At 45.0% G+C, this 25299-nt stretch overlaps 1 long non-coding RNA gene across 1 annotated transcript; it reads left to right on the top strand.

Annotated features, from left to right (window-relative positions):
- Positions 1-662: 662 nt before the first annotated feature.
- On the top strand, positions 663-8020 carry LOC145390901 (uncharacterized). The gene is made up of 4 exons (XR_013895751.1): positions 663-716; positions 4463-4585; positions 6188-6337; positions 7744-8020. It is a non-coding gene; the product is annotated as an uncharacterized LOC145390901 (long non-coding RNA).
- The last annotated feature ends 17279 nt before the right edge of the window (positions 8021-25299 follow it).

The raw sequence follows: 25299 nt of genomic DNA, 5'->3' as shown, positions 1-25299 counted from the left end.
GAGGAGCCTGTGGATGGAAAGACAGACTGTCAAATGAGGATGAAAAGGAGCGTTGTGGTGTGGATGTGGATGTGATAGGAAGCGTTAGGAGGAATACACTGAGGTGGTTTGGCCATGTGGAGAGGATGGAGGGTGAGAAACTGATGAAGAGAGTGTATGTGAGTGAGGTGGAGGGGGAGAGAGGGAGGGGGAGGCTGAGGATGAGATGGAGGGATGCAGTGTGGAGGTATATGAGGGAGGGGGGTGTGAGCTGGGAGCAGGGTAGTGAAATGATGGGAGACAGGGTGACGTGGAGGCAATTTGTTTGTGGCCACCCCGTACGGGAATAAGTTATCTGGCAGTGGATAGATAGATAATTATTATTATCATTGTTATTATCTTTATTATTATTATTATTATTATTATTATTTATTATTATTATTATCATTATTATTATTTCAGTTTATGTGAGGTGTTGCTCCACTTATCCTCAGTCTCCACCTCCCTATTTCCCTCCCTCCTCTCCATTTCACTCACACCCACTCTCCTAGTTAGTCTCTCATTCTCCACCCTGTCTTCACACCCATCTGAATATTTTGCATTTATGTTGTTCCACTCATCCTCAGTCTCCCCCTCCCCACCTTAGGGCTGATTTGCTGTCTGTGGTTGAAGAACTGCCAAGAGCCGCTGATGCATTAAAGTTAAACTGGAAACCGCGGAACATCTGTTGTGGCTGGGTGAGTACTGTAGATAGATAGATGAATTATATACCATAGATAAATAGTTAGGTAGGTAGGTAGGTAGGTACATAGAGTGGCATGTGCAGATACACTGAATATAAGATTTGATAGGTGGATAGATTGCTTGGGTAAATGATCCAGAGAGAGAAAGAGAGAGAGAGAGAGCTCCCTCACCCCCACACCTGTCACAACAACACAGTATATACGTACCGGTATGTGTTTCGAGGCTTCTAATAAACACCAGTATCTCAGGTACTTGGGTAGTGTGTTGAGTAAGGATGGAGATTTGGAGGGTGAAGTGCTTGAAAGGGTACAGCAGGGAAGAAAGATTGCTGGTTCTTTGAAAGCAGTGAAAAGAAACGGAAGTGAGCATGGAAGTGAAAAAGTTACTACATGACAATATTGTGATACCAACTCTAACGTATGGAAGTGAAGCTTGGACGTTGTTGGAAGGACACAAGTCAAGAGTGAGAGCAGTGGAAATGAGTTATTTAAGAGAAGCCTGTGGAGTCACATGGAGAGACATGCTGACGAATGAGGATATAAAGGAGCGTTGTGGTGTGGATGTGAATGTGATAGGAAGCGTTATGAGGAACACACTGAGGTGGTTTGGCCATGTGGAGAGGATGGAGGGTGAAAGACTGACGAAGAGAGTGTATGTGAGTGAGGTGGAGGGGGGAAGAGGGAGGGGGAGGCCGAGGATGAGATGGAGGGATGGGGTGGAGAGGTATATGAGAGAGGGGGATGTGAGTTGGGAGCAGGGCAGTGAAATGGCAGGGGACAGGGCGACGTGGAGGCGATTTGTTTGTGGCCACCCCAAACGGGATTAAGGCATCTGGCAATAGATTGATAGATAGATCTCAGTGGTTCCTCCCCTCCCCTCCCTCCCTCTCTCCCTCCCTCCCTCCCTCCCCTCTCTCCCTCCCTCCCTCCCCTCTCTCCCTCCCCTCTCTTCTCAGCCAGTGTGAGGCATCTCATCGCATCCCTTTTCTGTCCATCTCTCTAATGCAAGAGTTAACCGTTACTCCCAGTCCTTCATTTATGCAACAGGTCAGCTCTGGAACTGCCTCCCTCTGTCTGTACTTCCTGCTTCCTACGATCTCCAGGCTTTCAAACGCAGTGTGTCCTGGCATCTCGAAATGATCGGATCTTGAATTTGGCGCTCTCTTGTATTTTGTTTTTCTCTTGGAAAGAACAGTAATTGCGGGCTTGTGGCCTTTGGTTCCTTCTTCCTAGCATAAAAAAAAATCTAGAAATAAAAAAACATTAAGGTAGATAAGATGTATAAATGTGCTATGTAATAATGTACTAAGATACAGTCAGTGATAATCTGAAGTACACTTGTTAAGACAGAAATACTCCCAAGTGATCTTATGTCATTCTTCTTAATCTTCTTCATATGTTAGTCCACACATCCCCCGTCTTACGCAGATTTTACGCATGGAGACTTTGATCTTACGCAGCTATTATGCCACAGGTTACGTGATAGATGGTGGTGACTATCATCCACTCATTTGATGTAGTGCTGCCTACTTCTTCCTTCACATTTATCATTCTTTTTCATGTCTGTCCTCCCATCTTCCAGTTTCTCACCATCATCCATTCATTTGATATAGTGCTGCCTACTTCTTCCTTCACATTTACGAGTATCATTCTTTTTCTATGTCTGTCCTCCCATCTTCCTATTTCTCACCACCATCCACTCATTTGATGTAGTGCTGTCTACTTCTTCCTTCACATTTTTCATGTCTGTCCTCCCATCTTCCTATTTCTCACCATCATCCACTCATTTGATGTAGTGCTGTCTACTTCTTCCTTCACATTTATCATTCTTTTTCATGTCTATCCTCCCATCTTCCTATTTCTCACCATCATCCACACACTTGATGTAGTGCTGCCTACATCTTCCTTCACCTTTATCATTCTCTTTCTGTGTCAGTCCTCCTCTCTTCTTATTTCTCCCATCTTTCCTGTCCCATTTTATTACTTTTCTTTCCTTTACAGGTGGCTTTACATTGAGTGACAAGCCTAATGGTTTCCTGTAAGCCAGGAAACCATTTACAACGCTGGGTGGTAACCATATAACCAACCCATGCATGTTCCCTACGTGTCAGCAAGTGGGTTGGCGGAGGGTTAGTACCCCTCCCCGTAAAACAACCAACTTAAAGACATACAGCCACCCCTTGCAGGATTATGCGTCTGGGTTTAGATAGAATACTGTAGATAGTTTAGGTCGTATGCAAATCTTACCCCAACAGGTTAAAATCTCACACCAATCTTACGCCAGCAGGTTCTTAGGCCAATTTTACATCCCCAGGGTTGAGACAGTTTAGATCTTATGCAAGTCTCACCCTGACAGATTTAAATCTCACACCGATCGTACGCCAATTTTACATCCACAGGGTTCTACAAGGAGGGTTTGGGAGATGGAGTGGGAGGAAGGGGAGAGTCATACCCCTACTGGAAGCACGTACACTGTCAGAGAACAGCAAAGCAGGAGGTGGTGGCAGTTGTGTCCAGGTTTAGGCAGATATGGTGGGTGTGATAGGAAGTGTTAGGAGAAACACACTGAGGTGGTTTGGCTATGTGTAGAGGATGGAGAGTGAGAGACTGATGAGGAGAGTGTATGTGAGTGAGGTGGAGGGGGGGAGAGGGAGGGGGAGCCCAAGAATGAGATGGAGGGATGGAGTGGAGAGGGATATGAGAGAGGGGGGTGTGAGCTGGGAGCAGGGCAGTGAAATGGCAAGGGAGAGGACGACATGAAGGCGATTTGTTTGTGGCCACCCCGTATGGGATTAAGGCGTCTGGCAATAGATAAATAGATAGACATAAACCACACAGACCTTACACCTCTTACTATACTCCTTTCACCTTAACTTGGCCCAGATTTTCATACTTATGTAGCTCAGTGGCAGAGAAAGTCATTGGTTTCTTGGCTAGCACTTCTTTGTGACTAGCACCATATTTGTATTGTATAGTTTATAAAGACTTCAGCTGTCTATCCATCTATCTGTCTATCTGTGGAAGGGGAGAGGAGAGGGAAACCAAGGATGAGGTGGAGGGCTGGAGTGGGGATATATAAGAGAGGGGGATGTCAGTTGGAGGGAATATAGCTAAATGACAGGATAAGGTGACATGGAGGTGATTTATTTGTGGCTGCTCCTTACAGTATTAAGGTGTCTGGCAATAGATAGATAGATAGATAGATTAGATAGTGGAATGTGTGGTATTTGCATTGGTCATCACTGTATTGTGAAGAAATAATGAAGATGATGATGATGACGATGAAGATGAAGATAACGATGATGATGATGATAGTGATAATAGTGATGATGATGATGATAGTGATAACAGTGATGATGATGATGTTAGTGATAATGATGGTGATGATAATAATGATGATGATAATGATGATGATGTAAATGATGGTGATAGTGATAATAGTGATAATGATGATGACAATGCTGTAAATGATGATGATGATGATAGTGATAATAGTGATGATGTTGATGATAGTGATAATGATGATGACAGTGATGTAAATGATGATGATGATGATGATGATGATGCAGATAATACTGATGATGATGATGATGATAGTGATAATGATGATGACAATGATGTAAATGATGATGATGATAATGATGATGATGTGGATAATACTGATGATGATGATGATAGTGATAATAGTGATGATGATGATAGTGATAATGATGGTGATGCTGATGATGACTTCTTACCAGATGTATGGTGTGGTGTGGTGCTGTGGATTGCAGGAAGGACTAGGCGATTTAGATGTGTTAATTCTCCCTACATCCTGCATATTCCACGACCCTGACCGTCCTGGATTTAATACCATGTACCAGGTAAGGGAAGCAGTGTATTGTTTATTTATATTTGGCCTGGGTTTTATATTACAGTATAGACAGCACCCTAAGGGGATATATAGAAAGAGCTGTCTGGTAGGTGGATTGATAGATAGATTGTAGTGTTAAAAATAGATAGATAGATAGATATACTGTACTGTTAGAAAAATAGATAGATAGATTGGTAGATAGCAATCCATCTATCCATCCATCATCCAATCCTACATTGCCCCATGAGGAGCGTAGGAGCCCGGGGCTAGGCAGTTGGTCCTGACATTTAAGATGAGAGTGACCAGCCTCACTCATCCCTGAGTGGCATTATGTGAGCAATAAACCCCAACCATCCCTTGGATATAAACCTTCACCGGCTCAATCTGATTGGAGTGCAATAATTACCCACTAAACCACCAGGTGCCAAAATTTGGTTATACGGTTACCACCCAGCATAGTAAATGGTTTCTTGTTGTACAGGAAACCATTTGGCTTGTCACTCAGTGTAGAGTCACCCACAGGCAGAAGGACAAGGAAAAAATGAAGGAAAGAAAGTCAGATTAGGGAGTGTAAAGTCACCTGTTGGCAGAAGGACAAGGAAAGAATGAAGGAAAGAAAGACAGAAGAGGATGGAAGGAATGGAGGATGGAAGAGAGGAAAGGAGAGACACCCGAGAGCAGCACTACATCGAGTGAGTGGATGGTGGGCGCACTTGATGCATTTATATTCACTCACTGATCAGAGCTATCTTGTAGATAGATAAATAGATTATAGTGTTAAAAAATGGATAGATAGATAGATAGATATATTGTACTGTTAGAAAATAGATAGAGCGATAGGTGAATAGATAGCAATACTTAATGGATTTATTCCCACTCACTGATCAGTGTGACAACAGAATTGGCCCGGAGTGTGCCTCACTGCTCAGGCAATAGATAGATAGATAGCCAGATAGATACATACAGGTAGATAGATGCACAAATAGATACACAGCACTGTTTAAAAGATTCATTTTGGCCACAGATCAGTGCAAAGACAGAGTTGGAAAATCATCATTGTTTTGTTGCATTCACCACTGTCAAGCAATAGATAGATAGGTACTGTAGATAGACAGACAGACAGATAGATACATACATAGATAGAGACAGCACCACGTAATAGATTCATTTTGCCCACAGATCAACGCAGTAGATAGATAGACAGATAGATAGATTGATAGATATGCAGCACCACCTGATAGACTCATTTGGGGAGGGGGAGACCGAGGATGAGTGGAGCAACACGAATGCAGCATGTTCAGGTGGGTGTGAAGAGAGGATGGAGAATGAGAGACTGACTAGGAGAGCATATCTGAGTGAGGTGGATGGTGGGAGAGGGGGAGACCGAGAATGAGATGGAGAGTTGGTCTGGCTATGTGGAGAGGATGGAGAATGAGAGAATGACTAGGAGAGTGTATGTGAGTGAGGTGGAGGGGGGGAAAGGGAGGGGGAGACCAAGGATGTGTATTCTGTTTCAGGTTTTTAGTAACCTGAGATTGCTGTTTAACCCTCTCATGGTTAGGACAACTCCATTACCCCACTCCAGCTCACATGAAACTACTTTCATCCACAGAAATGTATCGGCCGAGGACCACAAGAATATTTGTGAAGGGATGATGCGCTGCATGTTGGCGACGGACAGGGCGGGGCTCAGTGAAAGTCTGTCAGGCGTTAAGGACATGATGGAGGAGATGGATGTCAAGAACCAGCCCATGTCAACCTTGTATGTATACAGCGTGGCTGAGTGTTTTTTTTTTTTTTTTATCCTCTCATGGCAGGTGAAACTTGTTGTATTGTTTGTCACATCATTTATATCCATCCATCCATCATCCAGTCCTACGTTGCCCCATGAGGAGCATAGGAGCCTGGGGCTAGGCAGTTGGTCCTGACATTTAAGATGAGAGTGACCAGCCTCACTCATCCCAGAGTGGCATTACATGAGCAATAAACCCCAACCATCCCTTGGATATAAACCTGCACCGGCTCAATCTGATTGGAGCACCTTAATTACCTACTAAACCACCAGGCACCATAATTTGGTTATATGGTTACCACCCAGCATAGTAAATGGTTTCCTGGTGTACAGGAAACCCTTTGGCTTGTCACTCAGTGTAAAGTCACCCATGAAGCCTACAAGATACTTGCATGTGTTTGGCCCTTGGCCTTTGATTGATGCTGCTACTGTGAGTGAGGCAATAGGCAGGATGAAGGTGGGGAAGGCAGCAGGTGTGTCTGGGTTGACTGCCGAAATATGAAGCCCTCAGGAAATATAGGGGTGAGGTTAGTCACTGGCCTGATAAATATGATTATATATGAGTGTGTTGTCCCAGGTGATGGGTTGGAGAGTGTAATTGTAAATGTGTATAAAGGGAAGGGTGATGCCCTGGAAAGAGGAAATTATAGAGGTATAAAGCTTTTAGATCAGATAATGAAGGTAATGGAGAGAGTTCTAGAAGGTATGATTAGAGAAAGAGTGAATATTGTTGAGATGCAGTTTGGGTTTATGCCAGGCAGGGGGACCATTGATGCCATATTCATTGTTCAACAGCTTCAGGAAAAATATATTGGGAAGAAAAGGGATTTGTATTTTGTTTTTGGTGATTTGGAAAAGGCCTTTGACAGAGTCCCTAGAGAGGTGGTGAAGTGGGCAATGAGAAAGCTTTGCTTTCAGGAGTGGCTGGTTAGGGTGGTTATGGCTATGTATGTGGGTGCTCACACCCAGGTAAGAATGAATGGAGATTTGAGTGATGAGTTTTCCGTGAACATTGGTGTGCATCAGGGGTCAGTTTTGAGTCCCTTGTTAATGTTAATCATGCTAATAATCTTGGTGTTCATTCCTGTTAATAATCTTGGTATTCATTCATATTACTAATCTTGGTGTTCATTCTTGTTAATAATCTTGGTGTTCATTCTTGTTAATAATCTTGGTGTTCATTCCTGTTAATAATCTTGGTGTTCATTCAGTTTTTTCCTAACGTAAAAATCCCGTATGTACTCGTGTGCATCACTGTACAGTTTCTTTGACACTTAAGTTTATTTATTTAATTTGATGGGTGAATAAAAGTTGGGATGAAATGATGTAGTAATTTATTTATTTGTCATTCACAATATCTTTCCCAACACTTCCAGAGCTGTGTACTTAGGGAGGTCAGTGGCTGCTCTGCTTAGCTGGTGCATGTGCTAGTTGGTGGAACATCACCCTCATCATCGGCAACATCAACCAGTACGTCATCCTCTTCATCAGCCAAACCATCTTCAGCATCATCCAGGTCACTGGGGTCATTGAAGGCTGCAGCAATGAGAGGAGAGAAGGGGACAATGAAAATGGGGTTCACTGCAGCACTTGTGACAATACCAGCACCTGTCTGTTGGAATGGCCCAGGCCATACCCAACTGGCTGGCAGCACTACAGGTGATATTTGTTATATTTTGTTAGTGTAATTATTATGTACAAGTACTTGCCTGCAGGCTGTACCCAACTGGTTGGCAGCACTACAGGTGATATTTGTTATATTTTGATAGTGTAATGCACAAATCCTGCACCAGCACCACACAACACATGTGTCCTAAAGCACATCTGAAATGTGAACTCAGTGAACTGTGGGCTGAAGCTGCCCTCCTCCCACAGCACACCATCCACTTTTCTGGGGATAGGGAGGGAGCTGAGGAATGTTTATAAAGCCTGGCAGTGGAACTGACCAGTACACCACATGAAGGCATCCCCCTTTACATACTTAACCAAGCTTACATTGTTTGTAAAATGGCTTGTGTACTATGTCTGTCTTCACTCAGTGTTAACAAACACTTCATAATGAAGTCATTTAGACTGAATATCAAAGTAACAAAAACTAAACCATTTTTGTTGACATTACACTTAAAAGAGGCTTGTTCCTGCTGTTATATAGGTAGGCACCATTATAAATACTTGCCACTGTATCACCTCAGACATTACCACAACTGTGACAAGATTAAGGTATCAAGTATCCTGGAATTTTGTAACATGTTAGGAAAAACTTTGTGTGACCTGGTGGGTTAATCAAGGACACAAATTACTAACCATGTGGGGAGGATGAAAAACAAGAGACTGTGCATGAGGGTTGTGTGATGTCTCCATGGCTGTTTAACATATACATGGATGGGTTGTAAAGGAGGTGCAAGGTAGGGCAATGGATGTGGGGGTGGCTCTAATGAATGAGGGTGAGATTTGGAAGCTTCCGGTGTTGCTGTTTGCTGATGATACAGTATTCTTGAGTGAAGATGAATGGGAGTTGCAAGGTTTGGTGAATGAATTTGGGACAGCATGTAGGAAGAGAAATCTGAAAGTTAATGTAAGCGAGTAAAGTTATGGTGTTTGAGAGAAATGAAGTTACAGAGTGTACAGTGAGGTTGGATGGTGAGGATATGGAGAATGTGAGTGCATTCAAGTACTTGGGTAGTGTGATGAGTAAGGATGGAACGTTGGGGGATGAAGTGCATGAAAGGGTACAGCAGGGAAGGAAGGTTGTTGGTTCACTGAAAGCAGTGATGAGAAATAGGGAGGTGGGTATGGAAGTTAAGAAGTCCCTGCATGATAGTACTGTGATCCCTACCCTGACATATGGAAGTGAGGAGTGGACCTTGCAAGAGGGGAACAAGTCAAGAGTGAGAGCAGTGGAAATGAGTTACCTGAGAGGAGCATGTGGAGTGACATGGAGGGACAGGCTGACGAATGAAGAAGTGAAGGAACATTGTGGGGTAGATGTGGATGTGGTTGAGAAGATTAGGAGAAATACACTGAGGTGGTTTGGACATCTGGAGAGAATGAAAAGTGAAAGACTGACCAAGAGGGTGTATGTAGGTGAGCTGGAGGGAGGGGTAGACCAAGGATGAGGTGGAGGGATGGAGTTGAGAGGTATATGAGGGAGGGGGGGGTGAATTGGGGGGAGGGTAGTCAAATGGTGGGTGACAGAGCAACTTGGAGGTGTTTTGTCTGCGGCCACCCTTTGTGGGATTAGGGCTTCGGGCTATAGATAGATAGATAGATGTTTCTTAGACAGACATGAGTAAAGGTGGATCAGTGGATCTTTTTCTAAATGCTCCATTCTGTCAGTTTCTATTAACCTTTGCATCAGGAGGACAGTTATCTAAAGCTGTTACTAGTAGTTAATTCATACTAAGTCACTGATGTGTGCTGGCAAAAGATTTGTGGCTTTTAACCACTTCACACTGAATTTTTACTGAGGCCATTCAGTATGGGGCATAAAATGTTTGCTTTCAGACACAACACTGCAAAAGCCAGTCAGTTTGCCATTAGTTTCTTGTGATGGCCTGAATAAGTTAATGTAAAATAGATCCACAAAGGTTTCACAGAATGTCAGAATAATAGTTGGCTCAATGCACAACTACTGTAATATTACTATACATGTTTTACTCTAACTTGGCCTAAAATTAACATCTTTTCCATTATCACTGTACAGGACTTGTAAGGAGAGATTACCTAGAATATTGTGCTAGTCATGAGGAAGTGCTATGAAAATGATGTGTTCCTGGCATTGAAAGTTAAGGTGAGGAGAGTATAGCCATGTACCATATAGGTATAGTAAATGAATGTTTTGTATAAATAAACTCTTGTATGTACATTGTTAAAATTTTGTTTCAGTTTGCCTGTCTATACCCTGTTTACCTTAACTTGGCCTAAATTTCTTTCAGTCTTTTATTCTTGTGCTAAGTACTGTTTGGAGTACAGCCATATGTGATGCTGGTATTGCCAGTCAGTTATAACATTGTACTGTATCACAGTATAATGTAAGTATTAGTGTACAATGTAACACTGAAGTTGCGACTGCTCAGGCTGGTGGCAAAATAATAATAACAGCAGCATATGGAAAGATATCAAAACTTACAGATTTTATACAAAAATATATAACCATTTTTGAGGGCTAGTGATCATATTGCAGTGGCATCTTTAGTATTACATATTATAGATACAGTATATAACTACCCCACACTGTTTAGTTAGACCTTTACAGTATGTTAAAAGTTTACCCCCTACACCTTATGCAGGAGAGAGAGGCAGGGTATATAAAAGGGGAGATTGTGTGTGTGTGTGTGAGTGTGAGAGAGAAACGAGGGTACGTACAATAAGGGGAGATGAAATGGGATGCCCGTATGTGAGAATGAGAGAATGAGAGGAGGGTAAATATTCATAATTATAATTATGTGTGTGTGTGAGAGAGAGAGGAGAACGGTACATATAACAAGGGGAAATGGGATGTGTGTGTGTAAGAGAAAGAGTAAGGGGAAGATGTATGATAGGGATGAATATGAGAAATGGTGTGTGTGTGTGTGTGTAGGAGAAGATGTATGATAAAAGAATGAGAGAGAGAGGGGGGGGGGAGCAGGGTACATATAAGGGGAGGTGGGATGTGAGAGAGAGAGAGGGATGGGAGGGTATGTATAAGGGCAGATGGGGGAGAGAGAGAGAGAGAGGGTACATATAAGGGGAGATGGAGAGAGAGAGAATTAAGGGGGGAGACAGGTGTGATAAGGGGAGATGAGAGAGAGAGAGAGAGAGAATTAAGGGGGTCTGGTATGATATGGGGAGATGGAGTGTCTGAGAGAGAAAGAAGTAGTTGGAGACAGGTGCGATAAGGGGAATGGGATGTCAGAGAGAGAGAGAGAAATAGCATTACAGAGGGGGGGGGGGATTCCTCAATTTATGTCCCAGAAAAAATACAAAATGCTTTCCATGCACTGACCCACGCCATATAAAGGTATAATACTGGATGGTTTAACAGTAGTAGTAGTGGTGGTCGTAGTCGTAGCAGAAATAGTAGTTCATGTGAACCCAGTGGACTGCAGGTTGGAATTATTGTGTACTGCTGATTATTATTTTCCCATCAACCACCAGTAATTTATCACTAATTTAACTCAGATTTCCTCTCCATATCCCATACCCCCATCATCATCCTCAATATCCTGCCCCCTCCCCCCCTCCTAGCCATGTCGTCTCTCCCTTTGTCATTATCGAGATTGGCTAGAGAAATAAATTACACAATTTCAGCCTTCAGCCCACTTGGTTCACATTTCAGATGAACTTGTGACTAGAACTACTACTACTACCACCACTAAAACCAACCAGTCTGATATTTTGATATGGCGTGGCTGAGTCCACACACAGCATCTTTTACTCTGGGTCATGAATTGTGAAGATTCTCTCCCCCCCCCCCCGACTCTATCTCCTTTAACATTTTTGCCTTCATTATTTACATCCTTTTTCACAGCCATGAACCTCATATACAATGTACCTTAAATGTAACACTGAACACTGGAGTACAAAATAAAGTGGTGGCAATACTACCTACCCTGTTTCCTGTATCCTCTGTAGTAGTGTACAAGACAATACTTACCAGGCCCAGGGATGAACAGGGGGAAATAAGACCTTGGTGTTCATCATGAGGCCCGGGTGTTCAGCAGTGGTACAAGCTTCCAATTTTTGCCACCAGATGGCAGCACCAGTCTTCTCAGGAACAGCAAAACATAAGAGCCCTTCCCTGTGCAACCAAAGATAGTTCAAAGAATGACCAATAGATGGCAGCACTAACAATGTCTGGTGCTGCCATTTATTGGTCATCCCTTGAACTACAGTATCTTTGGTTGTACAGGGAAGGGGTCTTATGTTTTGCTGTTCCTGACAAGACTGATGCTGCCATCTGGTGGCAAAAAACTGAAAGCTTGTACCACTGCTGAACACCCGGGCCTTATGATTCCCTATTGCCAAATCCCTGCTTGTCGTATGAGGCGACTAAAAGGGTTGGTGGTGGGTTAGTGCCCCACCCCGTAAAAAGAACTAACTAAAAAAGCAAATAAAGCGCCTCGGACCCGGACGGACCATACGTTGACGACTAAGGAACGGACAAAGGACATTCTGAGAGTAGGAACGTGGAATGTGAGAGGAGTGAATGATGAAGTGAAAGAGAGAGAGATTGTCCAGGTGCTTGAGGATGCAAAAGTGGATATATGTGGATTGACTGAAACTAAATGGAAAGGTGAAAGGATGAGAGAATGGGAATACGGTGTAGGTATATGTGCGGGAGTCAGTGAGAATGAGAGGGCAAGAGAGGGAGTATGTCTGATGATCAGCAAGAAGTGGAAGGAGAATATAAGAGAGTATGGAACAGTGGGTGCAAGGATTGTATGGGTGAGGATGAAAGTAGGTATACAAGCATGGGCGATTGTATGTGTGTATGCTCCAACAGAGGATCAAGTGGCAAGAGTGAAAGATGAGTTTTGGGCGAGAGTAGAAGCATGTATGGACAAGTTTGAGAGGAGCGAGAGAGTGCTGTTGATTGGAGACATGAATGGCAAAGTCGGGAATGTACGAGTGGATGGAGTGGTTGGTCAGTGGGGTGTGCCAGCGGAAGTAGATGGGAATGGTAGTGCTTTGGTGGACATCTGTGCTGGTAAGGGGTTGGCAATAGCCAACACCTACTTTCGTCATAAGATGATCCACCGGTATACATGGAGAGTAATGAGGAGGATGGATGGTGAACTTGTTGAACGAAAGGCAATGATAGACTACGTGTGTGTGGATGAGCGAATGAGAAGACAAGTGTTGGATGCAAGGGTGTGGAGAGGGTGGGGGAATGGAGTCTCGGACCATCACTTAGTGATGGCCAAGGTAGAGCTGCAAAGAAAGTGGTTGAGGAGGCGAAGGCGAAGACAGGAGGAAGCAGCTCCTGTGAGAAGAGTGGAGAAATTGCAAGATAGTGAGAAGAGGACAGAGTATAAGAGCATAGTGGAAGAAAGACTGGGAAGGTATGAGCTAGAGCAGATGGAAGGGGTGGAAGACGTATGTAAGATATTCACGGAAGAGATAAGCGCAGCGTGTGAGGCGGTTTGTGGAGTGAGGAGGAGATGCAAGGGTGTGCAAGGAACAGCATGGTGGAATGATGAGGTGAAACGAGCTGTGGAACAAAAGAAGAAGGCATATGGTGAATGGTTGGCGAGTAGAGGTAGGGGAGAAGATGAGAGAGAGAAGAGAGAGGTATATGTGAGCAGGAGAAGGGAGGTTAAGAGACTGGTGAAGGAGAGTAAGAAGAAAGTGGATGAAGAGTTTGGGAGGAATCTGAGTGTGAAATGGAGGGAGAGTAAGAAATTGTTTTGGAAGGAGGTAAAGAAAGTAAGGCAGTGTGAAAGGGGAAATAGTAGGGGAGTGAAAGATAGGAATAATAGATTGTTGATGGAGAAGAGAGAGAAATTGAGGAGATGGAAGGAGCACTTTGAGGATTTGTTGAATGTAGAGAGTGAGAGCAGTGTGAGTATAAGTGGTTGGGGAATGGCTGGGAGAAGAAGAGATGAGAGGAGGGAGGAAGAGATCAGTAGGTCAGAAGTAGTGGAAGTGATGAAGAAGATTAAGCTGGGAAAGGCCCCAGGAATTGATGGAGTGTGTGGTGAAATGCTTAGGTATGGGGGTGAGATTGTTGTGGAGTGGATATGGAAGTTGTGTAGATTGGCTTGGGAAGAGGGAAGGGTTCCAGAGGACTGGAAATCAGGTATAATTGTTCCTCTGTACAAAGGAAAAGGGGAGAGAGAAGTATGTGGTAACCATAGAGGTATTTGCCTTCTTAGTGTGACTGGTAAAATATATGGTAGAATACTCATTGATAGGGTTAGGCATATGACAGAGGAGCTAGTTGGAGAAGAACAAGGGGGATTTAGGAAGGGAAAAGGGTGTGTAGATCAGATATTTGTTCTAAGATGTTTAGTGGAAAAGTATCTAGAGAAGGGAAGGAAAGTGTACGCTGCCTTCATGGACTTGGAGAAAGCTTATGACAGAATAGATAGGAAAGGTATGTGGAAGGTATTAAGAATATATGGAGTGGAGGGGAAATTGTTGAGTGCTGTGAAGAGTATGTACGAGGGAGCTAGGGCTACGGTGCGAGTGGATGGTGAGCTGAGTGAGTTCTTTGATCTCAATGTGGGACTGAAACAGGGGTGTGTAATGTCTCCATGGCTGTTTAATATATATATGGATGGGGTCGTAAAGGAGGTACAAGGTAGGGCAGTGGATGTGGGGGTGGCCCTAATGAATGAGGGTGAGATTTGGAAGCTTCCGGTGTTGCTGTTTGCTGATGATACAGTATTGTTGAGTGAAGATGAATGGGAGTTGCAAGGTTTGGTGAATGAATTTGGGACAGTGTGTAGGAGGAGGAAGCTGAAAGTTAATGTAAACAAAAGTAAAGTTATGGTGTTTGAGAGGAATGAAGTCACAGAGTGTGCAGTGAGGTTGGATGGTGAGGATATGGAGAATGTGAGTGCATTCAAGTACTTGGGTAGTGTGATGAGTAAGGATGGAACTTTGGGGGATGAAGTACGTGAAAGGGTACAGCAGGGAAGGAAGGCTGTTGGCACACTGAAAGCAGTGATGAGAAATAGGGAGGTGAGTATGGAAGTTAAGAAGTCACTGCATGATGGTATTGTGATCCCTACCCTGACGTATGGAAGCGAGGCGTGGACCTTGCAAGAGGGGAACAAGTCAAGAGTGAGAGCAGTGGAAATGAGTTACTTGAGAGGAGCATGTGGAGTGACATGGAGGGACAGGTTGACGAATGAAGAAGTGAAGGAACGTTGTGGGGTGGATGTGGATGTGGTTGAAAAGATTAGGAGAAATACACTGAGGTGGTTTGGACATGTGGAGAGGATGGAGAATGAAAGACTGACTAAGAGGGTGTATGTAGGTGAGGTGGATGGAGGGAGAGGGAGGGGTAGACCGAGGATGAGGTGGAGGGATGGAGTTGAGAGGTATGTGAGGGAGGGGGGGTGAGTTAGGGGGAGGGAGTCAAATGGTGGGTGACAGAGTGACTTGGAGGCGTTTTGTCTGCGGCCACCCTTTGCGGGATTAGGGCGTCGGGCTATAGATAGATAGATAGATAGAAAATATTACTCAATAAAGACTACATAAAAAATAAAATAAAACCGCGTGGAAAAGCTGGAATATAATACATATCACATCATCGGCTCTTCAGGCCGATGATATGGTCGAGGAGGAAGAGGAGGAGACGAGGAAGAGGGGGAGACGAACAGGAGGGGGGGCAGGGATTAGGGGGGGAAGAGGATTTGGAGGGGGACGGGGAATAGGAGGGGGAAGAGGATTAGGAGGGGGAAGAGGATTAGGAGGGGGCAAGGATTAGGAGGGGGCAAGCATTAGGAGGGGGAAGAGGATTAGGGGAAAGAGAGGGGACTAGAAGGAGGAGGGGGGATGAGGAGTGGGGATGAGGGGGAGGAAAAAGGGACAGAGAGGAGATGAGGAGGGAGAGGAGAGGGGACGGAGAGAGGATTAGGAGGGGGATGAGAAGGGGGAGGAGAGGGGAGGAGGAGGAAGAGTCGAGGATGAGGGGGAGGAGTTTTAAGGGTGGAAGGGGAAGGGCGACGAGGGGGAAGAGGAAGGGGGACGAGGGGCAGAAGGGGAGGATGAAGCGGTTGAGGGGGGTGGGGGTGAGGAGGATGAGGGAAGTGGGGAGAAGGATGAGGGGATGGGGGAGAGGATGAGGATGAGGGGGATGGGGGAGAGGATAAGGATGAGGGGGTGGGGGAGAGGATGAGGGGGTGGGGAAGTGGAGGATGAGGGGGGTGGGGGAAGAGAAGGATGAGGGGGGTGGGAAAGAGGAGGATGAGGGGGGTGGGGAAGTGGAGGATGAGGGGGGTGGGGGAAGACGAGGATGAGGGGGTGGGGGAAGAGGAGGATGAGGGGGGTGGGGGAAGAGGAGGATGAGGGGGGTGGGGGAAGAGAAGGATGAGGGGGGTGGGGGAAAGGAGGAGGATGAGGGGGGTGGAGGAAGAGGAGGATGAGGAGGGTGGGGGAAAGGAGGAGGATGAGGGGAGTGGAGGAAGAGAAGGATGAGGGAGGTGGGGGAGAGGAGGAGGAGGAGGGGGGGAAGAGGAGGGAGGAGTGTGATGACAAGGTGGAGGAGAAGAGGGGAGAAGGGGGAAAGAAGAGACGGAGGGGGTGGTGATGATGATGATGATGATGAGGAGGAGGAGGAGGAGGAGGAGGAGGAGGGGGGGGACGACGAGGAGGCTGGCACTGAGGAAGAGGTGAGATGAGGAGAAGGGAGAAGGAGGACGAGGAAATGGGGAAGGGGGGAAGAAGAGAAGGGGGAGGGGGGCCGAAGGGGAGGAGTGGGGGAGGGGGAAGACGAAAAGGGGAAGGGGGGGAGGAAGTTGGCATTGATAGGTGGAGGAAGAGGAGGAGGAGGAAGGTTGGTACTGAGGGAGAGGAGGAGGAGGATGGCACTGAGGGAGAGGAGGAGGAGGAGGAGGATGGCACTGAGGGAGAGGAGGAGGAGGATGGCACTGAGGGAGAGGAGGAGGAGGATGGCACTGCGGGAGAAGAGGAGGAGGAGGAGGAGGAGGTTGGCACTGAGGGAGAGGAAGAGGAGAAGGAGGAGGTTGGCACTGAGAGGGGATAGGATTAGAAGGCGGAAACTGGCACTGAGAAGGATCAGGATTAGGATAAGGTGGTTGGCACCGAGAGGGGGGTAGGATTAGGAGGAGGTTGGCACTGAGGGGGGTAGGATTAGGAGGAGGAGGCTGGCACTGAGGGGGTAGGATTAGGAGGAGGTTGGCACTGAGGGGGGTAGGATTAGGAGGAGGTTGGCACTGAAGGGGGTAGGATTAGGAGGAGGTTGGCACTGAGGGGGGTAGGATTAGGAGGAGGGGGAGGAGGCTGGCACTGAGGGGGGGTAGGATTATGAGGAGGAGGTTGACACTGAGGGGAAGTTGGATTAGGAGGAGGAAGAGGTTGGCACTGAGAGTGGGAAGGATTAGGATTTGGAGGTTGGCACTGAGGAGGAAGGAGACAACTCACCTAGAGGTGTGTTGTGTTCCAGGACGGTTTAGTCTGCTGGTGCGGGCGTGGGTGTGGCAGTGCGGGTGCTGAAATGAGGCAATAGTAAATTAATACCTATTAATTACACACACACACACACACACACACACACACACACACACACACACACACACACACACCTTAACATCCTACTGCATACTGTTTATACCTCGTCATGTATTCTGTTACCTGACTCGTCCTACCAGCACACACACACACACACACACACACACACACATTAACATCCTATTGCATACTGTTTATACCTCATCATGTATTCTGTTACCTGACTCGTCCTACCAGCACAAAATTTAAGGAGTCCTTGATTAGTACAAGGGTTGATGTAGACTGTATGCCACTCCTTCAGCACCAAATGTCTGGCCTAAACTAAATAAGTCAGGGAAATAGCAATAACAAAATATCGGTCAGCACCAGTACGTGAGAGAGACGACTGAGAAGTGAAGGAGCGTAGGGGTCTTGATGTGGAGGCGGTAAGCACATGAAAAGATAGATTTTGAGATAGTCTGACCAAGTGAATAGGATGGAGAAGAAAAAGACATTGACTAGGAGTAAGTAAGGTGACACGGGAGGGATAGGCAAGGGGAGACCGAGGATGGGATATAGACGAGAAGGGGATATGTGAGCTGGAGAGAGGTCAGTCAGATGGCAGAGGATAATGCGTTTGTGGCCAACCCTGACGGAAATCCAGCGTGTAGCGATACAGATAGATAATTAGACATAGACAGACACAGATAAAGACAGAAAGAGACACGCCAGGAGATACAAGCCAAGTAATATACAGTGTCAGGGGAGTCCAACGCAGGCTGCTCTAAGCTTATATCAATAAAGGTAAATAATCCAAGCATTACTATAACGTAGCATTCATTTTACTCTTGCTAACTTCAAACGACTTTACTTGTTATTGGGGCAGGTCTTCCCTTAGGTTTCGTAACATTTTTCACAGCGACTTATCCCAGTATTTCATCTTAGCCTTCTTTTTTATGTAATTTATCTCTTTTGATATCAATGCTTGTATTAACATGACGAGATAATGAGGCAAAATGAGCAGAGTAAATCGCCACCGAGAAAACGTTACGAAATATTAGAACTCAACATAACAGTACATGCTATTTGTCATTTTTGTATAGATATTGGTCGCGTCAATAACATAAGAGATACTACTGAAGTGTAATGTGTAGACTAAATCGCTACGGAAGACGTGTTACGAATCCCCAGGTCCACTAAGAATACGAGGGTGAGTCTGCGTTGCCATGGATACCACTGATCTCCCCCCTCACACGAGCAACGTCGCTATCATCCTCCCTCCGACGTGACCTGCATAAAGATGGCGATATTTCACTAACTTCACCTGCCAGCTGTGTGTTTTTGGTACAGGCGGGTGTGTATATGGTTATTACAACACTGGATCACTTATGTATCGCCTGTGTACCTGAACAACATTATTTAAGAAAAAAATAAAATTCTTTAAGTATTGCCAATATAAGGAGGAAACGTACCATCCCAGTTACACTCTTAAGACAAATAAAAACAGCTTTGTCTGTAATAAAGTAGTGGTTTGTATGGTGTTAATATTAGAAGTAAGTGTATTTCCTATGGTATATCTCCTTTATTTTCTTCTTATCCTCGTGCTAAAATCCAGACTTGGTCAACACGTAATCCAGTCTTAAAAAACCCTACACCTATCCACTCCCACCTGCACCCACCCTCTTCCCTCGCACCTCTTCCTTAGCAATATATGTCTCGTATTTCACCTCAGTATTCTCATCTATGACAGTAACATCATTTTGATACTGAAATAATTTGTATCGACAACATACAAGCAAATGCTGGAGTGTGGTGTGCACAACAAGTCGCAATAGAAATGTATAGCTATAATACAGTCCAGCGTCTGCGTTGCCATGGAGACCATTTGTTTCCCCGTCCACTGGAGCTACTTCCCACCCACCCTCTGGCCTCGGTGGCCGACATAAAAATGACGATATTTCCACTATTTTATCGCGTAGGACTGTTTCCTTGGTGCACACGGGTGGCTGTACCGATATTACAATACCGACATAGCTTAGTTCTCGCCTGTATAGTCGAATAATTGTATTTAAAGCTAAAATCATGTGCATACCAATGTTACCAACAGTAAAAGTACCCTTGGCCTCTGATGTCCGTTCCAGATTAAAGGGATATTATAAAGACTGCTAGTTTCTCTTACATATTTCGTCCTTGCTGTCTTAGTGGTCATAATTCAAAACCATTCTGTGAGATATTCGTGTCTCTCTGTTAACTGAATTACTGACATGCAACTTCCGGAGACACCCTGTGATCTGGCAACTGTGTGGGGTGATGCGAGGCTGCCATGGCTGTAGCACCGTAGTCGTAAATGATCTTAACCATTTCTTACGATAAATATTCCTTTACGGAAGTAAATCGGTATCAGAAATCGGTGTGTGTGGAGGTATTTCCAGCTAAATATTCACCCTGGTTTGGTGATGAAGTGTTTGGGGGATATACCAGTGAAAACAAAAGGCTCCTGTACACAGGTAAAGGTGAGAAATGTTATGAATATTACGTCATATTTTGTTAGAACTTAATTAGTCACGTCAGTTAATGTGGTGCTAATGTGCACTTGATGTCTGCCTTAACTTCACTACATAACTACACCCAAATTGGCAAGTTTCTCAGTCACATAAGTTGATAATAATAATACAAAATAGACCAACGGCGCTAAGGTAAAATGATTTTAATTCTGACGTCATTTTTAGGGTGCTGTTGGTGAGACTGTCAAGCTGTAACACTAAGAAGAGAAACCCTTGCAAGTAACTAATTCGCTGATCTAAGTTTAATGGCTGTCTCTTGTACCATTATTAGGTCATTCTGGAGGCTGGTATTCCGCCTGAAGATGGAATAGACTGGTCTCTTGGCGTATACAAGGAATAGGACAAAACTATCTCTTAAATGAAAGAAATCGCAAAGATATCACTCCTGTAATTTCTGTGTTGCGTTTGTCTCCCTGGCCCAACATGGATGCCAAAGACTGCCAATTCTAGCGTCATAATTTCAGCAGCAAGATCCAGAACAGGGGTTGTTTTTTAACGCTGCTTGAGGTGTTTGTCGCTGATAATATATGGTAATTAATCGTACTGATGTGCTGTTGTGGCTGTGTTAGTGAAAATATAGTCATATGAGAGTGTAGTTCAAACACGGAGGTTATCTAACCTCGCTGAACTGATTCAATGAATCAGCTCGACCAAAGACATTTGTGAGTTCAACCAACACCTCGAGGTCTCACAACACCACGCAGTTCCCAGATCGACGTGTGCTAGCGATTTACGAAATTTGATTTTATTATACTATGAGTAGTTATACAATTAAGGGAAATGGCATAAAAATAGTCGTTATTGAAAATATTAAACTTTCATGAACTCTAAGTTGACTAAAAACAAGAAGCCTCAGTAATTTTGCTGTAAGTTAAGATTGAATCGGCAGGCTACTCGTCTTATTATACTTGAGAACACTGTGTAGCATATTATTTTGCTGTAAATAATCTTTATCCGCAACGACTGCAATAAATAAGTGGTGTAAGTATTGTACTATCCATACACCCACCCTCCTGCCCCAAAGAAACAGCCGAGAAAGAAAAATAATGGAAATATCGTCATTTTTATGTTGGCCACGGAGGAGACAGGATGACAGGGAGTCGCTCTGTTGGCGGGAAAACGAGTGGTTTCCATGGCAACGCAGACTCAACTCGCACATTAAAAATATTTGCTGTTTTTGGAGTGTGTGGGTAGGGGTGGGTGTAGATGGGAGCTGATGGGTGTATGTCAGTGTGGGTGGGGGTAGACGGGTCTGAGTGGGTGTAGGAGTGCTGCGATGGGCATTGGTGCATGTGGGTGTTTGTGGGTAAGTGTAAATGGTTGTTGGTGGGCAGGGGTGGATGCAGACTGGTGTGAATTGGTGTAGGTAGGTGTAAATGTGTATAGCTGGGTACAGTTGCATATGGACGCGTGTAGGGAGTGTAGATGGATGAAGGTAGGTGTAAGTTAGTATGGGGGGTGTAGGTCGGTGTGGGAGGGCATAGGTGGATGTAGGTTGGTGTGGGTAGTTATAGGTTGTAGGTGGGTATGGGTAAGGAATGGTGGGTATGGTTGGGTGCAGTTGGGAGTGGGTGTGTAGGCGTGTTTACAGAGTAGGGAGTTTGGGGGAAGAAGGAGAGGGAGCCGAAGAACAAGGTGTAAATGACAAAGTGACTAGGAGTGTGCTAAAGCGAGGTGGTTGTGGAAAAAATGAAGAGAAGAGTGAGAACGAGATGGAGAGATAAGATGCGAGAGAACTGATGAGAGGGAGGTGGTGAACCGTGGGAAGCAGGGTCGTTACTGAGCAGGGACAAAAGCTTCTGAAAGTCGTTTAGCCGAGGCCACTGCTGACAGTATGCAGCGTCAGACCAGTGGCGTAGTAAGACTTGAGAGTTCGGGGGGCCAAGGTGGGGCCATGTCCTAATCTGGGGGGCAAGGTGGGGCCATGTCCTAATCTGGGGGGCAAGGTGGGGCCTTGTCCTAATCTGGGGGGCAAAGGTGGGGCCATGTCCTAATCTGGGGGGCAAGGTAGGGCCATGTCCTAATCTGGGGGGGGGCGCAAGGTAGGGCAAAGTCCTAGTCTCTGGGGGGCAAGGTGGGGCCAAGTCCTAATCTGGGGGGAAAGATGGGGCCATGTCCTAATCTGGGGGGCAAGGTGGGGCCATGTCCTAATCTGGGGGGCAAGGTGGGGCCAAGTCCTAATCTGAGGGGCAAGGTGGGGCCAAGTCCTAATCTGAGGGGCAAGGTGGGGCCAAGTCCTAATCTGGGGGACAAGGTGGGGCCATGTCCTAATCTGGGGGGCAAGGTGGGACCATGTCCTAATATCTGGGGGGCAAGGTGGGGCCACGTCCTAATATCTGGGGGGCAAGGTGGGGCCACGTCCTAATATCTGGGGGGCAAGGTGGGTCCATCACCTACACCCAACCACACCGACATAATAGCTAACCACACCCACCTACCGTATTTGCATCCCCACCCATCCAAGTACAACCTCAGTCACCCACAATTGCCCACACCCACTCAGTCCCACCAACATCAAATCATAGTTACCTACACTTAACATATACCACCTACACCCACCTAAACTCACCCACAATTACCAACACCCATGTACTGCATAACCATTCAATCTAAATCTCACCAACCTACACCCACACACTCTTACCTACACCATCCAACACCATCTTAAAAAACCCTACACCTCTCCACTTCCACCTACACCTACTTACACCCATCCTCTTCCCTCGCACCTCTTCCTTAGCAAAAATATTTCTCGTATTTTAACTTAGTATTCTATTCTGACATTAATATCATTTTGATACTGGAATCACTTGTATTGATATAATCTAAGCAGATGCTGCAGTGTGATGAGCAGAACAAATCGTAATAGAAATGTACAGCAATAACACAGTCTAGTGTCTGCGTTGCCATGGAGTCGCCATTTGTTTCCCCGTCCACTGCAGCTACTTCCCACCCACCCTCTGGCCTCGGTGGCCGACATAAAAATGACGATATTTCCACTATTTTATCGCGTAGGACTGTTTCCTTGGTGCACACGGGTGGCTGTACCGATATTACAATACCGACATAGCTTAGTTCTCGCCTGTATAGTCGAATAATTGTATTTAAAGCTAAAATCATGTGCATACCAATGTTACCAACAGTAAAAGTACCCTTGGCCTCTGACTTCAGTTCCAGATTAAAGGGATATTATAAAGACTGCTAGTTTCTCTTACATATTTCGTCCTTGCTGTCTTAGTGGTCATAATTCAAAACCATTCTGTGAGATATTCGTGTCTCTCTGTTAACTGAATTACTGACATGCAACTTCCGGAGACACCCTGTGATCTGGCAACTGTGTGGGGTGATGCGAGGCTGCCATGGCTGTAGCACCGTAGTCGTAAATGATCTTAACCATTTCTTACGATAAATATTCCTTTACGGAAGTAAATCGGTATCAGAAATCGGTGTGTATGGAGGTATTTCCAGCTAAATATTCACCCTGGTATGGTTGTGAAGTGTTTGGGGGATATACCAGTGAAAACAAAAGGCTCCTGTACACAGGTAAAGGTCGAGAAATTTTATGAATATTACGTCATATTTTGTTAGAACTTAATTAGTCAGGTCAGCTAATGTGGTGCTAATGTGCACTTGATGTCTGCCTTAACTTCACTACATAACTACACCCAAATTGGCAAGTTTCTCAGTCACATAAGTTGATAATAATAATACAAAATAGATCAACGGCGCTAAGGTAAAATGATTTTAATTCTGACGTCATTTTTAGGGTGTTGCTGGTGAGACTGTCAAGCTGTAACACTAAGAAGAGAAACCCTCGCAAGTAACTAATTCGCTGATCTTAGTTTAATGGCTGTCTCTTGTATCATTATTAGGTCATTCTGGAGGCTGGTATTCCGCCTGAAGATGGAATAGACTGGCCTCTTGGCGTATACAAGGAATAGGACAAAATTTTCTCTTAAATGAAAGAAATCGCAAAGATATCACTCCTGTAATTTCTGTGTTGCGTTGGTCTCCCTGGCCCAACATGGATGCCAAAGACTGCCAATTCTAGCTTCATAATTTCAGCAGCAAGATCCAGAACAGGGGTTGTTTTTTAACGCCGCTTGAGGTGTTTGTCGCTGATAATATATGGTAATTAATCGTACTGATGTGCTGTTGTGGCTGTGTTAGTGAAAATATAGTCATAGGAGAGTGTAGTTCAAACACGGAGGTTATCTAATCTCGCTGAACTGATTCAATGAATCAGCTCGACCAAAGACATTTGTGAGTTCAACCAACACCTCGAGGTCTCACAACACCACGCAGTTCCCAGATCGACGTGTGCTAGCGATTTACGAAATTTGATTTTATTATACTATGAGTAGTTATACAATTAAGGGAAATGGCATAAAAATAGTCGTTATTGAAAATATTAAACTTTCATGAACTCTAAGTTGACTAAAAACAAGAAGCCTCAGTAATTTTGCTGTAAGTTAAGATTGAATCGGCAGGCTACTCGTCTTATTATACTTGAGAACACTGTGTAGCATATTATTTTGCTGTAAATAATCTTTATCCGCAACGACTGCAATAAATAAGTGGTGTAAGTATTGTATTATCCATACACCCAACCTCCTGCCCCAAAGAAACAGCCGTAAAAGATAAATTAATAGAAATATCGTCATTTTTATGTTGGCCACGGAGGAGACAGGATGACAGGGAGTCGCTCTGTTGGCGGGAAAACGAGTGGTTTCCATGGCAACGCAGACTCAACTCGCACATTAAAAATATTTGCTGTTTTGGGAGTGTGTGGGTAGGGGTGGGTGTAGATGGGAGCTGATGGGTGTATGTCAGTGTGGGTGGGGGTAGACGGGTCTGAGTGGGTGTAGGAGTGCTGCGATGGGCATTGGTGCATGTGGGTGTTTGTGGGTAAGCGTAAATGGTTGTTGGTGGGCAGGGGTGGATGCAGACTGGTGTGAATTGGTGTAGGTAGGTGTAAATGTGTATAGCTGGGTACAGTTGCATATGGACGCGTGTAGGGAGTGTAGATGGATGAAGGTAGGTGTAAGGGGGAGGCGTGGCTCAATCGGTAGAGACGTGGCCTGCCGTTCTAATGGACCCAGGTTCAAATCCCCGCTGGGGCAGGGAACAGTTTAAGGATTTGAATTTCATTAAATCAGGCTTTACTGATCTACCAGAAGACCCGCCGACATGTCGTAAAAATACCCC

This window comes from Coenobita brevimanus, chromosome 16, assembly GCF_032717465.1.
Source record: "Coenobita brevimanus isolate Jiangsu-jjx chromosome 16, ASM3271746v2, whole genome shotgun sequence".
In the NCBI taxonomy this organism is placed as follows: domain Eukaryota; kingdom Metazoa; phylum Arthropoda; class Malacostraca; order Decapoda; family Coenobitidae; genus Coenobita; species Coenobita brevimanus.
Note: the sequence above shows the minus strand (reverse complement) of the source record. Positions and strands in the feature narration are given on the sequence as shown.